Here is a 16,806-nt window from a genome sequence, read left to right as displayed (position 1 = left end):
ATACAGCACGTGCAAGTGCTTCAGTGTCATCCGCATGCGAGCAATATTGGTAAACACTTGTCTATTCCAGAGCCCCACGCCACCGTTACGCTGGAAAAATATCAGCTTTTTCTTCGTGTGCTTCATGATACTCATATTATCTTTGCGCACTGCAATGAACAGCCATTCTGGGCCTGATTCTGGTGTTGTGGACCACTCTATAATTGGATTAGAGAGCCGCAGGCTCTGATTTCTTTGGTGTCGTTGTTACAAGTGTCGACCTCTTCCGCTTTATTACTGTACAGAAAGAAATGAGTTAGGAGAGGATATAAAGAAATAGCAGAAATTTGATAATTCCAAAAGCTCTGGCTCATAAGAAAGGTCTTATAAAGGCCAAATTTGTGGTTAGCGGGTATCTCATAGCTAATAATTAACGCTACACAACAACAATACGTACTGTTCAGCAACACTAGGGACGAATTACAACAAATGATCTAGGACTTTAACAGAGAGAATGTAAGAGCGGGGTTGAAGATTAATGTGCAGAAGACAAATGATGAGTAGCCTGGAAAGGAAACAAGAGTTCAGTATCGCCAGTCGGCCTCTAAAAATCTGTTAAGGGTACGTTTGCATAGGTCAGTTTCTCGCAGCGGACCCTTATGATGAGGAGGAAACTTACAGAAGAATAAAAATGGGTTATAGAGCATACGGCAGACATCCTCAAACCCCGTCTGGAAGCTTAGCATTATCACTGAAAAGAAAGGTGTACCGTCAGTGCCTTCTACGGGTGCTGACGCAAGAGGCAGAAACATGGAGACTCACAAAGAAGCTTGAGACCAAGGTAAGGACCGCGGAGAGAGCGATGGAACGAAGAATGCGAGCCATAACGTTAACAGACAGAAAGAGAGTGGATTGGATCAGAGAGCAAACCGGTAAGCCGATATTCTACTGGAGAAAAAAAAATTGAAACTGGGCAGGTCATGCAATGCGTAGGTTGGATAACCAGTGGGCCATTACGGTTACAGAATGGGTGCAAAAAGAAAAACGCAGTCGAAGACGGCACAAGACTAGGTTAGGTGATGAAATCAAGAAATTCGTAGGTGCTATTTGGAATCGGTTGGCACAGTACAGGCTTGATTGGAGATCGCGGAGCGGCCCTCATCCTGCAGTGGCCATAAAATAGGCTGGTGGCGGTGATGATGATGATGATTATGATGGCAATCTCTACACATGAGCAAATGTTCCAATTTGTTGATATGTTCTTTTTTGTCCTTTCATAGTTTTTTTAGCAATGCACCGCTGCTTTCTGGCAACATTATGAAACGATGCAAGTACTGATATCCACAAATTTTCTTAGTCTGCAATAAAACATGAAACTGCTAGCTCCACGTGAGATATCGCGCAGTTCAAATTTTGATATTGACATAAAGCTTAGCCCATTCTATAAGTAACTAGTGTACAGTTCATCTAAGATATATTGTGGAAAATTCTGCTTCTAGAGCCAACCGACACTTTGGTGCTGCTGCGTCGTTATACTAAATGATTATTTTCGCGTCAAGCAAGCTTCGAGGTAAATTGGGTTTTGAGTTCCAGTGAATTCGAGACATTGAACAGGAAGGCTAATACCCACGTAAATCCACACATTGCACAAAGGAGAGTGCGTAACGCAGCAGAAAGTTGCTTGAGGTAAAACCATCGTTCGACAAACTTAAAGTAGGAATTGCAATGCATTCATTTCGCAAATTCCACAAAGGGGATAAAAAGTCCGGAAGATTTTTTGATCAGAACGCTACATGCGATTTCTAGCGACGCGATAAAACGCAAGCTCCTTATAAAAATGTGCGCATGAAATTTGGACCAAAGGACGCCTGGCTACGCTAGAAAAAATATCGCCAGCAATAATGCAATTGGATGAAAGCGAAACGGAACTACACCTGCAGTTACAGCTAGTTCACCCGCCAAAACATCAAATGCGCGTGTCCGTATAAGTACTACACGTTCAGATGTTCAAGTCACCGAGATTAGTTTTGTCCTGGCTCATAATAATGCAATGACAGAAATTAAGCATTTCCTAAGGTTAACATATGGGAATAAAAAAAAAATGGAGACACTTTGCCGAGACTACAGCGTGAAACGGTGGAAGCCTGACGCCATTGCTAACGGCAATTTGTTGCGTCGCAAACACAACGGAGTCGCACACCTCGTACACTGTTATGTGAATGTTTGTTTATTAAATGCTTGCAACGTTGTTTACGCCTATGTCTATCATTTCGATCTCTTCTGAGTCCATCATTTCAAAGCTGTCATCTGGGAGGATGTCGGCTGGCAACTCATGGCCGGTGAACTCCCTGTGCTTTAGTGGGTCCACATCCAGGATGGCTGCTTTGCAGGGCATCACTGTTGCAGCGCCGTTTGTTGATCAGGAGGAGATGCGTCTTCCATGGCGGTGTCGGGGTGTAGTTGGCCATCCTCATCATCCACTTCGCTCGAGTGACTTGTACTAGCTCGGCTTGCCGCGGCGAGATGGCGGCCACGGCGCTTCCGACCTTAATTTGCCTTGGTACACAGAGATGCAGCGAGTCGCTTCAAACGCTTTGCCTCGCTTGCGTTGGCCCGTCGCGTCCTTGGATTCTGTGGTGTCAGACGCAGCTCGCCGCCCTGATGCATGCGACGTATCCGCTCAACCTCTCTTGAGCGCCACTTGCGTCAGCGGCTGCCGCACGTCGCGTGTTCGGAGGCACTGGTTTGGCGAGATGAGGCATCCTTCCCACACGATACCGCAAAGTAAACTGCTGCCACTGCCGCTGCCACACCACACCCAAGCAGACGGTCGCCACGCGCGCCTCGCGACAGTGATGTCAGGCCACACAAAGCCCAATCGGGCAGCCACCTGAAGCGCCTGACGACAGTGACGTCAGAGCACACCGTCAGACACACGGCCGCCACGCGTGCCGATGTCATGAGTCATCCCGCGCGGCGCCGAAGCGCCCCGACACCCTCACTTCACGAGCCTATCAGGAGGCGCACACCTGTGCCTAGCGACACTGATGTCACGACACACAGGTTACCAATCAGGAGGCCGGAAAGCTGTGACAGCTTGTGCTAACGGTAGATACCCTTGAAAATGAGCCATTAAAGGCTTCCGCCTTAAACCTACCGAGTCGAACCTTGTTCGCTGTTTTACAGCACGCACTACTGGGCCCGACAATCCCGCGCACATGGCCCACTGCCCTTGTATGGCCGTCGCACTCTGGCGAGATGTCGAAGTTGCACTGGCTTCTTGCAATTTCCGGTAACATCGGCGGAATTGAACATCACTGACATCACCGAGAGTGTTCATCGACGCAGCCAGGCGCCCTCACAAGGCAAACACAGTCGCATAATGTCGCTGGTACAAAGAAATGACAATAATTGCCACCGAAAAGAATTGCCTCGTCCGACGGCTCACGACATGTTTTTGCTTCATCCAGGCCGGCGCAGTCTTTCCTCCTCCTCCGCCATCGAAGCTACGCACGAAGGCGAACACTTCTTTCTTAGTCTATTCACTCTCTCCTTTTGCCTTTCGCTTTTATTTCTCTCTCACGGCTTCTCCCTCGTCACTCTTCGCACCCTTCGCTTAGAAACACTCTATCAACCCTTCGGCGAAATTTAGGGCGCCAAATTTGCAGTGTTTCATATAAACGTTGCGTTTGCTCATTGGCAGCATACAGGCGTGAGCAGCGGGTGGACCAGGTTTTGTCAGGCATTCTCTCGCTTGAAAGTATGCTTACATGCGGTGGTCTGGGATGAACCAAGAACGTACCGCTTATACGAAGGACGCTATGTAGGACTTGACTACCAGAGTAGAGGCTCAGTGAAAATGGCTGAACGATAAATTTGGGTTGGTTTAAAGGGGATGTATGAAACACAATGTTTTTACTGTGCAGTGGGAAAACAAAGCTGTCAAGCCATGAACTAATTCAGTCTAGTTAGAGAGACGTAATTTCATGCTTAAAGATCAAGAGAGCGAAATAAATAGAAAGACAGGGAGGTTAACCAGACTGCCAGTGACTTGCTAGAGTACACTGAAAGGAAGGAGTGAGTGAGTTAGAACTTTATTTAGGTCTTGAGGGGAAATCAATCCGGCGGCTCCACCCAGGTCGGGGCCGGTAGACATAGTCCTTCGGCGACGGCCCGGGCCCTCTGGACAGCCTTGAGCTGAGCGACGAGCTCTTTCCTTCTGAGCACTGAGACCCAGGAAGACTGGTCGGGAAAGTCCGTGCTCGCGTTGGCAGAGCACAGCCAGAGCATGTGTTCGAAGTTGTATTCGTGGCCGCAGTGTGACCATACAGTAGGAAGGTCAGGATTGATCATGCTTAGTGTTGTTGGTGTGATGTATGTCCTAGTCTGCAACTGTCTGTAAGTCACTGTGCTTTTTTGAGCTTTGGGTAAGGAGGAGGAAAAGGTCTTCGTGATAACCTCTGATTTGAAGTGATTTCGCGGTATGATACGAGCGGGTCTTTGTTGTCTAGGTCCCTCCAGGCTGGGTTGAAGCGAGAGGGCGGACCGCAGACGCAACATGTGAGCTCTCGCGCCAGTTGGTGTGCCCGCTCGTTCGGATTACAGCCAGGAGGTCCGGAAACGTTGCCCATGTGGGCCGGGAACCATGTGATGTGTGGAGACGTGAGGTTGTCTCCTCCCGTTTCTTGGAAGAAGATGGTGTTGATAACCGTAGCTGCTTTCCTAGAGACGAGGGCCGACGAGATGGTTCTAATAGCTGTCCTTGAGTCCGAGTAAATGAATGACGCTCCTTGGCAGCTTCGAAGGGCCACCGCTATGGCCATTTCTTCTGCTTCGTGAGTGAAGTTGGTAACCACCGTAGCTGCGTTGACGAGTGAGCCATGGGCGTCCACCACAGAGAGCGCGTAGGCGCCTCGATTCCAAGATCTGGCCGCGTCAAGGAAGAGAACTTGCGCTTCGTTACGTTTGATGTTCTAAAGGATTGCCTTCACTCTCGCTTTTCTCCGCCCTTCGTTGTGGGTGGGGTGTATGGATGGGATCAACGGTTATTGATCTCTTGGCGTTCGTGCATAGTTGTGACTTCTCTGGTGGCATGAAGAGGGGATGTACGCCTGCTTCTAGTAAGATCTCGATGTCCACCCTTTTGAGTGAGAGCCGACTAATTTGGGAGTTTCGCTGTGCCTCAAAGAGTTCGGTTGCGGTGTTGTGTAGCCCCAATTGGAGGAGTCGTTCCGTGCTAATGTTCCTAGGGAGGCTTAGGACCTTTTTCAATCCCGTTCTGATTAGTGTATCAATTTTATTCAGCTCCGTCTTCTTCCAGTTGATGAAGGGGGCGGCGTAGGTTACGTTGCTGATGACGAAGGCGTGAAATGCTTTCATGAGATTGTCCTCTTTCAGTCCGTTCCTTTTGCTGGTGACCCGTGATAGGACCCTGGTGAAGTTAAGGATGCTCTTTGTGATGCGTTTTAGTGCCTCCACGTTGTCATTGCTGTAAGCCTCAATGACCACGCCCAGGACCGTGATTGTGCTGCACATGGGGATGTTTCTTCCCTCCTTGGTGTGTAGGTGAACGAGGAGGGAGCTAAGGGGCTGTCTCAGCCTGGGCCCATGTTAGCGCAGAAGGAGCTGCGATTCGCTGGGGGAGAGCTTCAGTCCCGTGTTTGCAAGAAAAGCTTCTGTGTAGTCCAGCGCTTGCTGTAGGTTCTGCTCCAGAGTGCCTAGTGGGCCGCTCGTGGACCAAATGGTGATGTCGTCGGCGTAAATCGCGTGTCCTACCCCCGGGACTTTCGAGAGTTTGTTTGCGAGATCATGCATTACGATGTTGAAAAGAAGCGGTGAATGCACTGACCCTTGTGGGGTACCGATGTTACCCAGCATGTGCTTTCTGCTTCTGATTTGTCCGACGTTTATGGTGGCCGTTCGGTTATCCAAAAACGACCTTACGAAATTGTGGAAATTTACTCCGAGATCTAAAGTGGAGATTTTGTTGAGGATTTGCTCGTGCCTGACCGTGTCGAAGGCGTAGGTTAGGTCGAGCGCTAGGATGCCTTTTACATCCCTGGATTCGTTGTCTATGATGGCGTTCCTGATGAGCAGCATGGAGTCTTGTGCGGATAGTGATTTTCTAAAGCCTATGAGATTGTGGCGGAATAGGCCGTTTTCTTCAATTTGCTCTCCAATTATATTGTGGATTGCATGCTCTGCTACCTTCCCGAGGCACGACGTAAGGGAGATGGGTCTCCGATTGTCTGCATGAAGCGGTTTTCCGGGTTTGGGGTTGAGGACTACAATGGCAGCTCGCCATTCGTCCGGCACCCGGCCTTCAGCCCATACCTCGTTAATTTTGCTCGTAATGATTTGTATGGCTTTGTCATCTGGAATAATGAGTAGCTTGTTTGTTAGTCCGTCTGGGCCGGGGGCCGAGCGTCCGTTAATTTCATGAAGGGCGGGCACAATCTCCGAAACTTCGAAAGGACGATCCAGCGATAGTTGAGGTGTCCCGTTATACTCGCGTGTCGGGTCATCCCACGGGACATATTTGCGCTCTACTGGCAGGTAGGTGTCTGCCAGGGCGTCAGCAAAGTCCCGCGGACTCGTGCCTTCTTTCGTGTGAAGATGAACGAGCCTGTGGATTGTTGGTCAGGCATAACTCTTGGTCGGTTTGTTGTTGTCGGCGAATAGGTTCTTAAGACGGCTCCACTTGCTGCCCCTTCTCATTTTACCGTCCGCCTCATTACGCACGTCGTCCCATCGCTGCGCATTCACCTTTCTGGAGTGTTCTTCGATCTCTTTGTTGATTTTCGTTAATTCAGACCTCAGCCTCCTGTTTAGCTTCTGCTGTTTCCATCTTTCTCTTAGCGCGTTCTTGCCCTCCAGGATGTGTGCGAGTCTGGAGTCCATGGTTGGCACCTCCAGATTCACGCTTATTTCTTTAGTGGCATTGTCCACCGTAATTTTCAGATTTTCCAGGAGCTCTTCGAAGGTTTCTCCTTGTTTGTCCGCATTACCCCTCATTCTTCTGAAGAGGTCCCAGTCGACGTAGGTGTAATTCTTGGGAGAAGTGGGTGTGATGCAGACGTTGATTTCTAAGATGTTATGATCACTGCCAAGGTCCTCTTGTAGGTTGTCCCACGACCCGTCAGCGTTTCTGTTGCACGTCCGGTCCGGGGTGGTGTCCCTCTGAACCGAGTTGCCTCTGCGCGACGGAAACCTTGAGTCCGTGATGAGTTGCATGCCTAGGGTGTCCGCACACTCGGCAAGGTTAATTCCTTTCCTGTCATTGGTGGCGTAGCCCCAGACGGTGTTGTGCGTGTTGAAGTCCCCGGCAACGAGCAGTGGCCTGTCCTTAGCTTGAGACGCGGCCGATGTGAGAAGATTGTTAAAGTTTCTGAGTCTGTCAGTCGGGGAACCGTAGACGTTTGATATGTAAAGGTTGGTCTTTAGGGCCCGACTAGGGATGATTTCTGTGAGCATGGATTCCAGGCCTTTTTAGTACGTTGGGGTGCCCCTTTCCACAAAGCTGACATCTTTGCGGATGAGAGTGGCAACGCCCCTGGTTTGTTTGAACTCGGGGTCCAGGGTCGGCCTGGAAACCCTGTACCCCGAGAAGGATATATTTTGAATGTTCTTTTCCGGTCCGCATTCTTGTAGAATGATGACGTGTGGCTTTTCTTTACATGATCTGACGAATTGCGTTAGGTTCGATTTCTTTTTGTTGAATGAGTTACAGTTCCATTGCCAGATCTTGAAATAATCTGGTACGTTATCCATATTGTACTGGTTTGGCATGGCGCCATTTAAGTTGGGCTCACTCATTGAGCCTGGCGGCTTGGAGGGTGCGGGAGGCGCAGGTGTAGGTCCCAGGGCAGACATGGGCCCTGAGTCCGGCGTGGGGATTATTTTCGTGGTTTTGGGATGAACGATTGGTGTTTCTAGGCGGTCGAGTCTGCCGCAGATTTGAGTGAGTACCTCCTTAATTTCAGTAATTACCGATTGAAATACGTTGTACATGCTCTTCTTCTTCTTGCTGCGCTTCTTAGCTTTGTTTTCACTGATGGAGGCGTTACAAGTAGCCTCGCTGACATCGCCCATAGACGCGTCCACGTCGGATGTGTCGTCGGTTTGGATGACGACGGCCCTGCGTTTGTGTGTGCTACACGATGTGACCATGGTCCCTGAAGATTGAGGGATGGCTTTCGGTGTGTTGTTTGTTAAGATACTGCCTTCTAGCCTGGCTAGGGTTACCCCGAGTTCAACTAGTTCCTGTTTGATTGCTTTGCTTTCCCTCTCTAGTGTGTGTATTCACGGGTCTTCAACGCGCTCTGCCTGCGCCTTACCTGGATTTGAAGTTGGCGGTCCAGAACCGTTGTTGCCGACCATGTCGGCCCATGTCATTTTCTTGCCGGGCCGCCTGGAGCTGGATCTCGACCGAGATCAGCCCCTGGAGCGGGTGCGTCCTCTAGATTGGGAGCGCCCTCTTGATTGAGAGCGCCCTCTGGATCGGGAGCGTCCTTTGGATTGATTTTGGATTGAGAGCGCCCTCTGGATTGAGAGCGCTGCTTGGAAATGGAGCCACCTGCCGGATCCTGCTGCATGGCCGCTGGGTCATTGACCCCATAGAGGTTGGCATCTCTGTCGGAGTGGTTTCGTCTTCTTCTCCAGCGTCTTCGCACGACATATGGGATGAGAAATCTTTGTCTGCTCGAACGGTCGCCCGTGGGGTGATTGCCCTCGCAGATCTTGCATTTTGGGGTACAGTTGTGTAGTTCTGCAGCGCCGTTGTGGAGCGCTTCTCCGCAGTTGTGGCATTTACTTCTCTCTTCTTTGCTGCTGTGGCATACATCGGCCCTGTGCTCGACTCGGCCGCAGGCGTGACACACGACGACTTGTCGTTTGTAAAGTGAACATGGCAGTATATGGGGCCGTTCCGCACATGACGTTGTTCGGAACTCGAAGTCCGTCAAAGAGGATCACAACGACATGCGTGTTTTTGATTCTCTTGACCTCAATGGCGGTCGGGTTCATTTGATTTACAATCATGCTTCTGAGGGCATGCTCTTCTATCGAGAGGTCAACATTCCTGATGACCCCTTTGCAAGTGTTTTCCGGCGCGGCCACGTATGCAGAGACCTCGAAAGCGCCGACTTTTGCGTGAATTTTCTGGATGCCGGCATAAGCGGTAGCGTTGGATGACACTGGAGTAGAAATCACAATAATATTTTGCACCTTGTGTACCTTGTTTCTGTGCAATAATATTTTGCACTCGTTGCAATGGTTTGGAGGCCACTCAAAGACAGTGTCCTTCTGCATTAGGCTTCGCAGTAGCGTTGCTATTTCTGCCAAGTGAGGTATGTAATTGCCGAAGTAGTTTACGACCCCGAGCATACTGTGGACGCCTGCTTTGTCGCTTGGCTAAGCCATTTCGCTTAGTAGTGTCGTCATTGCAGGGTTCGGAGTTATTCCGTCTTGGCTGATCACCTCACCCAAAAAGTCAATTTCAGTCCCCCCGAATCTACACTTTGCTGCATTAAACGTCAGGCCGGCCTTCCTTATTAAATTCAGAACCGTATGGTGGCGGGTATCATGCTCTTCCCTCGTGCTCCCCCATATGAGTATGTCGTCGATATATATACGCACACTTGGCGCCTGGTCAAATATTTCCTTCATAGTTTTTTGAAATACTTCCGGTGCGGAAGTGATTCCGAAGGGAAGTCTCAAGAAGCGATAACGACCAAATGGCGTTCCAATTGTGCATATCCTTGAAGTGGCATCATCAAGAGGGATTTGACGAAAACCCGAGTACGTGTCGAGGCGCGTAAAAAATTTTGCTCCGGCCAGCTCTGCCTCAATATCTTCTCTTCTTGTAATTGATAGTACTCTCGCTTTATGCCTGCGTTAATGCGCTTGGGATCAATGCATATGCGAAGTTCGCCATTCTTTTTTCTTGCTGCGACAAAAGGGCTTACCCAATCCGTTGGCTCGCTGACTTTGACGATAATGCCTGCACGTTCCATATGCTCCTACTCTTCTCGGAGGAGCTCGTGCAATGCCAGCGGCACCCGTCGCACCGGCTGGACCACAGGTGCTGCTTCCTCCCGCTGGACCATGTGGTACGGGCGTGCCAGGCAGCCGATACCCTGAAACAACTCTGGGAATTCCTTCGCGATTTGGTCAGTGCTGTTCCCGTGATCAGAACCCACAGTACGCGACACCAGTCCTAAAGTTTCACTTGCCGACAGCCCAAGGATGGCCTGGTTGCTCTTCCTAACGATGGAAAAGTCAAAGTACTCGCTCCGGTTGTTCACAGTCACTGGTAGCGTAGTCACGCCAATGTGCTTGAAGACGTTGCCACTGTATGAGCGCAGAACAGATGGGTTTGTCTTCACATGTTGATTCACTATGAGCGTTTGAAAAATGGTGCGAGGCAGCGAGTTGGCTTGCGAGCCCGTGTCTACCTTCAGAGACACCAGTTGGGACGCGACTTGGCCGTCGATAACCCAATCAGCTTTGTTGCCCATGCCAAGATCTAGGATTTGAAAATCGTCGTGCTCGTCCCTCACAGCGCTTACTTGAGAACCGTTCCTACAACAAGCCGAAAATTCGTTAGCGCCACGGCATGAGAAACATGTTTTTCCAAAGACTGGGCACTTTCCACCTTCGAGGATGCGGTTGCACTTTGAACGTTTGAATTGCCTCCTTGTTGTGATCTGCACTACTTCCGTTTCAGGTTGTGCGGAACTTTGCTCGGAGCCTGAGGCAAGTTCCTCGCGCACTAGATATTTTAACTGCGCACGCTGAACTTTCGAACTGCGTATTTCGATTGGGGCCGCTTGTTTTTCCGCTTGAACCCATGCGTTGTTTTGCTCGTCATATACTTCCTACGCTTTGCAGATTTATTCGGCTTTGCGTAATGTAATGTCCTTAACCTTCAGCATTTTCATTCGCGATTCCGGGTTAATGGTGTCGAAAACAATCTGGTCTCTGACCATAGAATCAACTAGGTTCCCGAAATTTCAACTTCGGGCTAGCTTCCTCAGGTCTCCAGCGAAGTGCTCAGAAGGTTCCTCCTCAGCTTCAGTCCCTGCACGGAAGTCATACCGTTCATGCACCTCGTTTTGCTGTCGTCGACAATATTCTTCAAACTTTCCCGTCACTGCTGCATAATCATCTTTGCTTTTGTTGTCCGAAAACGAGAAATTGTAGATTACCTCTAGGGCGTCCTCTCTGGCAATTGTGAGCAGGAGCGCAGTCTTGGCAGGCTCGGACCTCGGTGCTTTCACCGTTTCCGTTGCTTGCAAGAACAGCTCGAATCCATGCTTGAACAGGCACCAATTTCTTGCGGTGTTCCCTGACAGCACTAACGGTTGCGGCAGCTTCACTAAATGCATTTTTTTCGGTTTACTGCGACGCCCGTCCTTCGATGCGTTACTGCTTGCACAAATCTATCCCACTTCTGACACCATGTCCCGGTGTGCAGTGACGACCACACAGCATGTATGCAACAAGAACAAGAAGCGTGTTTTATTCATGGATCAGAACAGGTGTATGTAGCTTTGGTTGACTGCCCGATAACAGACACGTGCTTCGTTGATCAGTCTAATCAGAAGGGACCATTTCAGGAGCGCACGCGCGACCTGATGATACGGATGGCACAATTCTCCTTAACACCATAGATAGTGCGTTCGACTCTCACCGAAGGTCGAGGGCTCGACGGGCTATGAATTTTGGTGCGATGAATTTTGGTGTCATAAGGCCGGATGGCGTAACCCCGAGCATCGGATTTTTCGTCTCATTAGCGCTCTTAGGCTTTCACCGTAATAATGATAAACTATGCCTCACTACATATTACCAGTTATGCTACCCTCTCAAGAAAGTCAAGTTAACGATGCCTTCGTGGCAATATAAGAATGTTCGCATTTTTCTTCATGTGTGTATTTTTAATGTATTAGCAAGAATAAGCTTTACAGTTCAAATCCCGTAATTGGTCTTCGTTCGGGGTGATGTCCAATCCTCTGCACTGCGTAATGCGGCGCGCATCTCCTATGCTTGTAGTTTGGCGATCGTTTTTGTAAAATCACAACAGTATTGTGAAGTCAATTTTAGGTTATAAAGTAAACGATATTCAAAAATGACATCTATGCGTAAAACGTTCTATTGCATGAATAAATTTCGTGTGCGCGCTGTTTAAGCAGTGTCAGCAATAATTGGTATTGCTTTTTTCCGCAGTGTTCGTAGGCGTTTGGTGTTAGACTTACCTGTGACATCCCAGGCAAGGTGACAATAGTTAATTAAGTGGAAAAATGAGTCATGAGAACTTGTTAGGTTTAACTTTGTTGGGAATTCAAAGGGGAATTTGTATAAGAAAGCAATCGAACAAGATAATTTCTGAGTTAAATAGGACACATGTTTACTCCATCTCGTTTGCGAATGAAAGCCGACTCTTAAAGATTGAAAGCTATCAATAATTTGTATTTGATGGTTGCCAAGGAGAAGTTTCTCATCTACAGATACTTTTTTGTTCAGTGCACGTGTTTATAGCAAGTCGGCTTGCTCTCGGCCATTCATGCAAAGCTGTGAGCAATGTGTTTTCTTTAGTAAGTATTTCGCCACTAGAGAAGCCACTGAGGAAGAGGTTAGTGCCATCTGCGCAAGAAATATGGGACAAATCGGGTGTTAGCATGGATAATATAACAGTATCTAACAAACTACCATGGAAAACTCTGCAACGAATCAGGGACAAGCAAGATGGAATGTTATGAATGACCAACACTTGCTTGCAGCTACTCCGATATGAGCGTCTGAGGTCAAGAGATGGGTCCAGAATATTGTAATGCTCAAGTTTTTCGACCAACACGGTGCAGGTAAGCATGCCAAGTGTTTGCCAAGTGTTTGCCTTTTGGGTTCAGTGTTACTTAAAATAAGGGCTTCTTGACAAGCGAGCGGATTCCGTTGAGTGGCTTTACGGAAAGCCGCACTGAAAGTCTGTTAAGAAGGAGTGCTTGTTCAAAAATATCTTAACTCTCTTGAAAAATATTTTCCCAAATGCCTCGAAAAATATGCGCGAAATGGTAATGTGACGATAATTGCTTACGTTATTCGTGTGTCTTCCTTTGCAGATGACACATACTTTCGAGTTTTTCATGTTGGTCGGGAATGCTCAACATTATATCGACAAGTTAAGAATTGGCTCTAACGGTGGCGTAATGATGTCTGCAATTAATTTTATTAATCATATTTGAAAATTATCGTATATTAACAGAACGCATTGATTTCAGGTTAATAATTATGCGGTATACCTCTTTCTTGTCAGATTAATTGGAAAGCTTTCCGTTTGAGTGCTCGTAAGAAAGGAAAGAGCTGTTTAGCTATAACCAACGAGAGCAAAACTTGTATAAGCAGATGTAAATGTTCCGCTAATGTTCAACCAGGCAACCGTGAGCCATAAACCATAAGTTCCCTTAAGTGGGCATTATGCAATTTAGCAATAACTTGGTCATTTAAAAAGATTCAAAGAAGTTTCGGAGGAGTTGGCAAGTGAGCGCACTTATTATGCGGACTTTGAACCTCTGAGTTCATTGTTTAAATTGTAACGATACTTTTTAAACACTTGGAAATGCACGGGTTCGTGGGTACACATCAATTGTTTAAAGTGCTTTGATATTATGTTTCATCATTTATAAATGGACAGGAGTAAACAAACGCTTGCGTGACCTGTCATTCAGAGAAACAATTATAATAGGGACACACATATAGTACAATTCTTTCATAATGCTAAAGAAGCGTTCATACTACCCTTCGACGGATTATAAATTAAATATACTACCGCAACCGGTAGCACGAATAGATTCACGAAAACGGTTGAGTGTTGAAACAGTCATACAGTGATCAGAAAAACACGATTAATCCTAAACAAGTTCTAGGAGATCACATGTTAATATACAAAATACTGGGCAGTGGTCACTCACATCACAATGAATGGCCTGAGTACAATTTTTGATTTAAGCAATTTCAACAAGAAAGAGATCAGTGGTAATGGAGGAGGTATACTTGTAATTTCCGTCGGTGTTATTATCGGGTTTCCAAGCCGTTTGATGTGATTGCACGCTGTAATCTTTGATTAGAAGATGAAGGTTCCACTTCATAATATTGCCGCCACCACTGACCAATTATTGCTTCCAGCCTCTTTTTAAATCCCAGCGTTTCTGGAAGCCGAATGTTTCCTGAGGTTCTAGGCAGTATGACGTGAAGTACGACATAAGTAGCACCGCCTGTTTTCGTACATTGTGTCCACGCTTGTTCTTTCAGCGTTACTCAATTTCTTTAGGTGACAGGAATTTCATTGTCGACGGCGTGTAGATCAATAAATGGTATGCACCAAATGTTTAAAGTATGTAATTTACTTATCAGATATGAAAATAGTTACTGCATGCTCATTTTCTCCCTCTCATCATGCGTTTTTTGAGGTGTGCACGAGCTTTCACCGATCTTCTCCATCAACAAGCAGCCTTGTTTAAGAATGTAAGAAGAGCGCTTAAAGGGCTATAGTTCATGTAGCTTCATCGTTCTGTTGCGCGGTGGCCTTCACGGTGAAGCACGAAGTTCATTAATAACTGATAACACATGACAAGTGAAGCGCAGACTGGCAACTGAGTTTTATAAAAAAAAAACTTGAATAGACACATGGAATTGAATAAAACATTTCACATTTCGCGCTTCGCTTGTCCTGCCTTCCTTGTTTTTCAGTAACTTCGTGTGTCGCCGTGAATTCGACTGAGCAACCGAACAATGAATAGCATTTTTATAATTGATTGACATAAAAGACATGGTGTGGACCATTTATGCCACCACATTTTGATTTCTTAGAACAATTTCAGCTCTTGCAGATAATTACAAATGGGCCTCATACAGAAATAAGGTTACTCGCCATGTTTGCCAGTGCCTCATGACAAGTGCACGTGGCACCGAGTTTGCCTTCGGCGGAAATAGCGAGCATATAGAGGGTAATATGCGGCAAAAGCTTAATTTTTATGGTTCAATTAAGCACTTTGGAAATAATTAGTGAATACTCGTTTTCTCCCCATTTTCATGTGTTATACAAAACGCGTAGACTGCCCGCTGTTATCAAAAGCTGAAAATGGGACCGACTTACTGTTTGACGGAAATTCGACGATACATTATGCCTGATGTTTAAGCAACTTTTAATGTCTACCCGGGGGTAGCTAAAGAGAGAGATAAAGAAGATAACGCTGCGTTGTTAACCATGGTTACGCCCGTTTGGCTACCCTAAGCGCTGGAAAGAGAAATGAATAAAAACCAGAAAAGTAAGAAAGTAGTACGATAGATAGAGTGCGAAAATTCGCAGATGTATTTTCACTCACGTGTGCTACGCTCAGCATATGCTCGTACAGGAAAATTGCCTTCAAGAAATGTACTAAGTTTTACGCAGACAGAATGCCCCTCAGAAGGCGTCAGTGACTCGGAAGCATCATTCATCAATGACAGATGGTCAGTGAGTGACATCGCGGACACCTATGGTAGAGTTCACCAAAATAATGTAGTGCTGTCAAGATGACAGTAGCACCCTAAGTATTCGGCTGTTACTCTACGAATGCGGTGAATATATTTAGCGAACGTGTCCCACAACTATACCGCTGCTGCTTCACTTATTCATTCGGCAACGAATTGTCTAATAAAAAGGTAGAACGTTTTCTTTTTAGTTAATTAGGTTGCTGACATCTGAAGGACATGGTTTGCATATTGAAATAATGCTGCAGTATGTGAATGTATTTATATATTGCAGTCCTAATTTTATTTCAGAGGGAACTACCACTTCGCCTTGACCACTAACGGTGAGCCACATTCCTCAATGCTGCAACTAAAGCTTACTTGTTGGGCTGAAATATTCGCATTTTATGTGTTTACTGCCAAAAAACATCTTGTTAACTGAGACAATTTTTTGGTGGATATGCTAAAATCAATAACTGCGTCAGCGTCCTTGAGCTGCAAATATTTACTGTACCAGTGTCTTTCAATATCACCTAATCACACAAGCAACAAATAAGATTTTAGCCCGGGAAGCGGGCTGTTAGGCCCGCATTCGTAAGAACACGTGACGCTAGAATTCGGGGAGAGTGTGCCGAGGAGAGGCTAGTTGGTAAGAGAATATTTTGTGAACTTAAACTGCGCTAGGAATGAGACACCGAAGAAGACAGGCTGCGTTCGTCCTGCCTTCTTCTACCTCGGAGTCTCATCGATAGCGCAGTTTAAGTTCATGAAATAACGCTAGAATTGCTCGTAAGAGTAAATATTGGCAACCATGGCCAGTGAATGGCCAATAACAGTCCAATGAAAAGGCATTGTGAATACGGCCCTATATTAGCGGACAACTTTCTGTGGCAATAGAGCGAAAGCTACGGGAAGGGGGGGGGGGGGGGTGCCAACTGTTTTCTGTGAAACTGTGCCAATGTATTTCGGTTTAAGCTTCGGCGTGACATATACGCATTTGCTACAGTTCATTTCTTCGCATGTGCCTCGTAGCTGAGTACTTTGCTTCAGGCTATTAGAGAATGCAGGTAGATTGGCACATCCTTCCCTACGCTTAATTTGTTCCTAACCACAATTAAGCCTACTGTTTGACTCGACACCTCGGGCCGACATACAAAATTATACCTTGGGCAATACCGTCCAACTCTGTATCGTCCAGAAATGACGTAAATTGTGTCAGCACTGCTGTTTGGAGGGCATGCACTGATATGTAAACTCTTTGGAGCTGAAAACTGGGCAGCACCACGAACACGTGTAGCGTGCTTACATTGCGCGGGCACGGTA

At 47.1% G+C, this 16,806-nt stretch overlaps 1 protein-coding gene across 2 annotated transcripts in view; it reads left to right on the top strand.

Moving 5' to 3' along the window:
• The window catches only part of LOC135917192 (FMRFamide receptor-like), a 982,442-nt gene that overhangs the window by 361,379 nt on the left and 604,257 nt on the right, over positions 1-16,806 (top strand). The window contains exon 3 of one of the 2 annotated variants that reach the window (XM_070536294.1): positions 15,796-15,827. The exons of the other annotated variant lie outside the window; for it this stretch is intronic. The gene's annotated coding sequence lies outside the window, so the exon portion shown is untranslated. The remainder of the gene's footprint in view (positions 1-15,795; positions 15,828-16,806) is intronic. 2 annotated transcript variants of the gene reach the window in all.

This window comes from Dermacentor albipictus, chromosome 3 (genome assembly GCF_038994185.2).
Source record: "Dermacentor albipictus isolate Rhodes 1998 colony chromosome 3, USDA_Dalb.pri_finalv2, whole genome shotgun sequence".
NCBI classification, from domain to species: domain Eukaryota; kingdom Metazoa; phylum Arthropoda; class Arachnida; order Ixodida; family Ixodidae; genus Dermacentor; species Dermacentor albipictus.
Note: the sequence above shows the minus strand (reverse complement) of the source record. Positions and strands in the feature narration are given on the sequence as shown.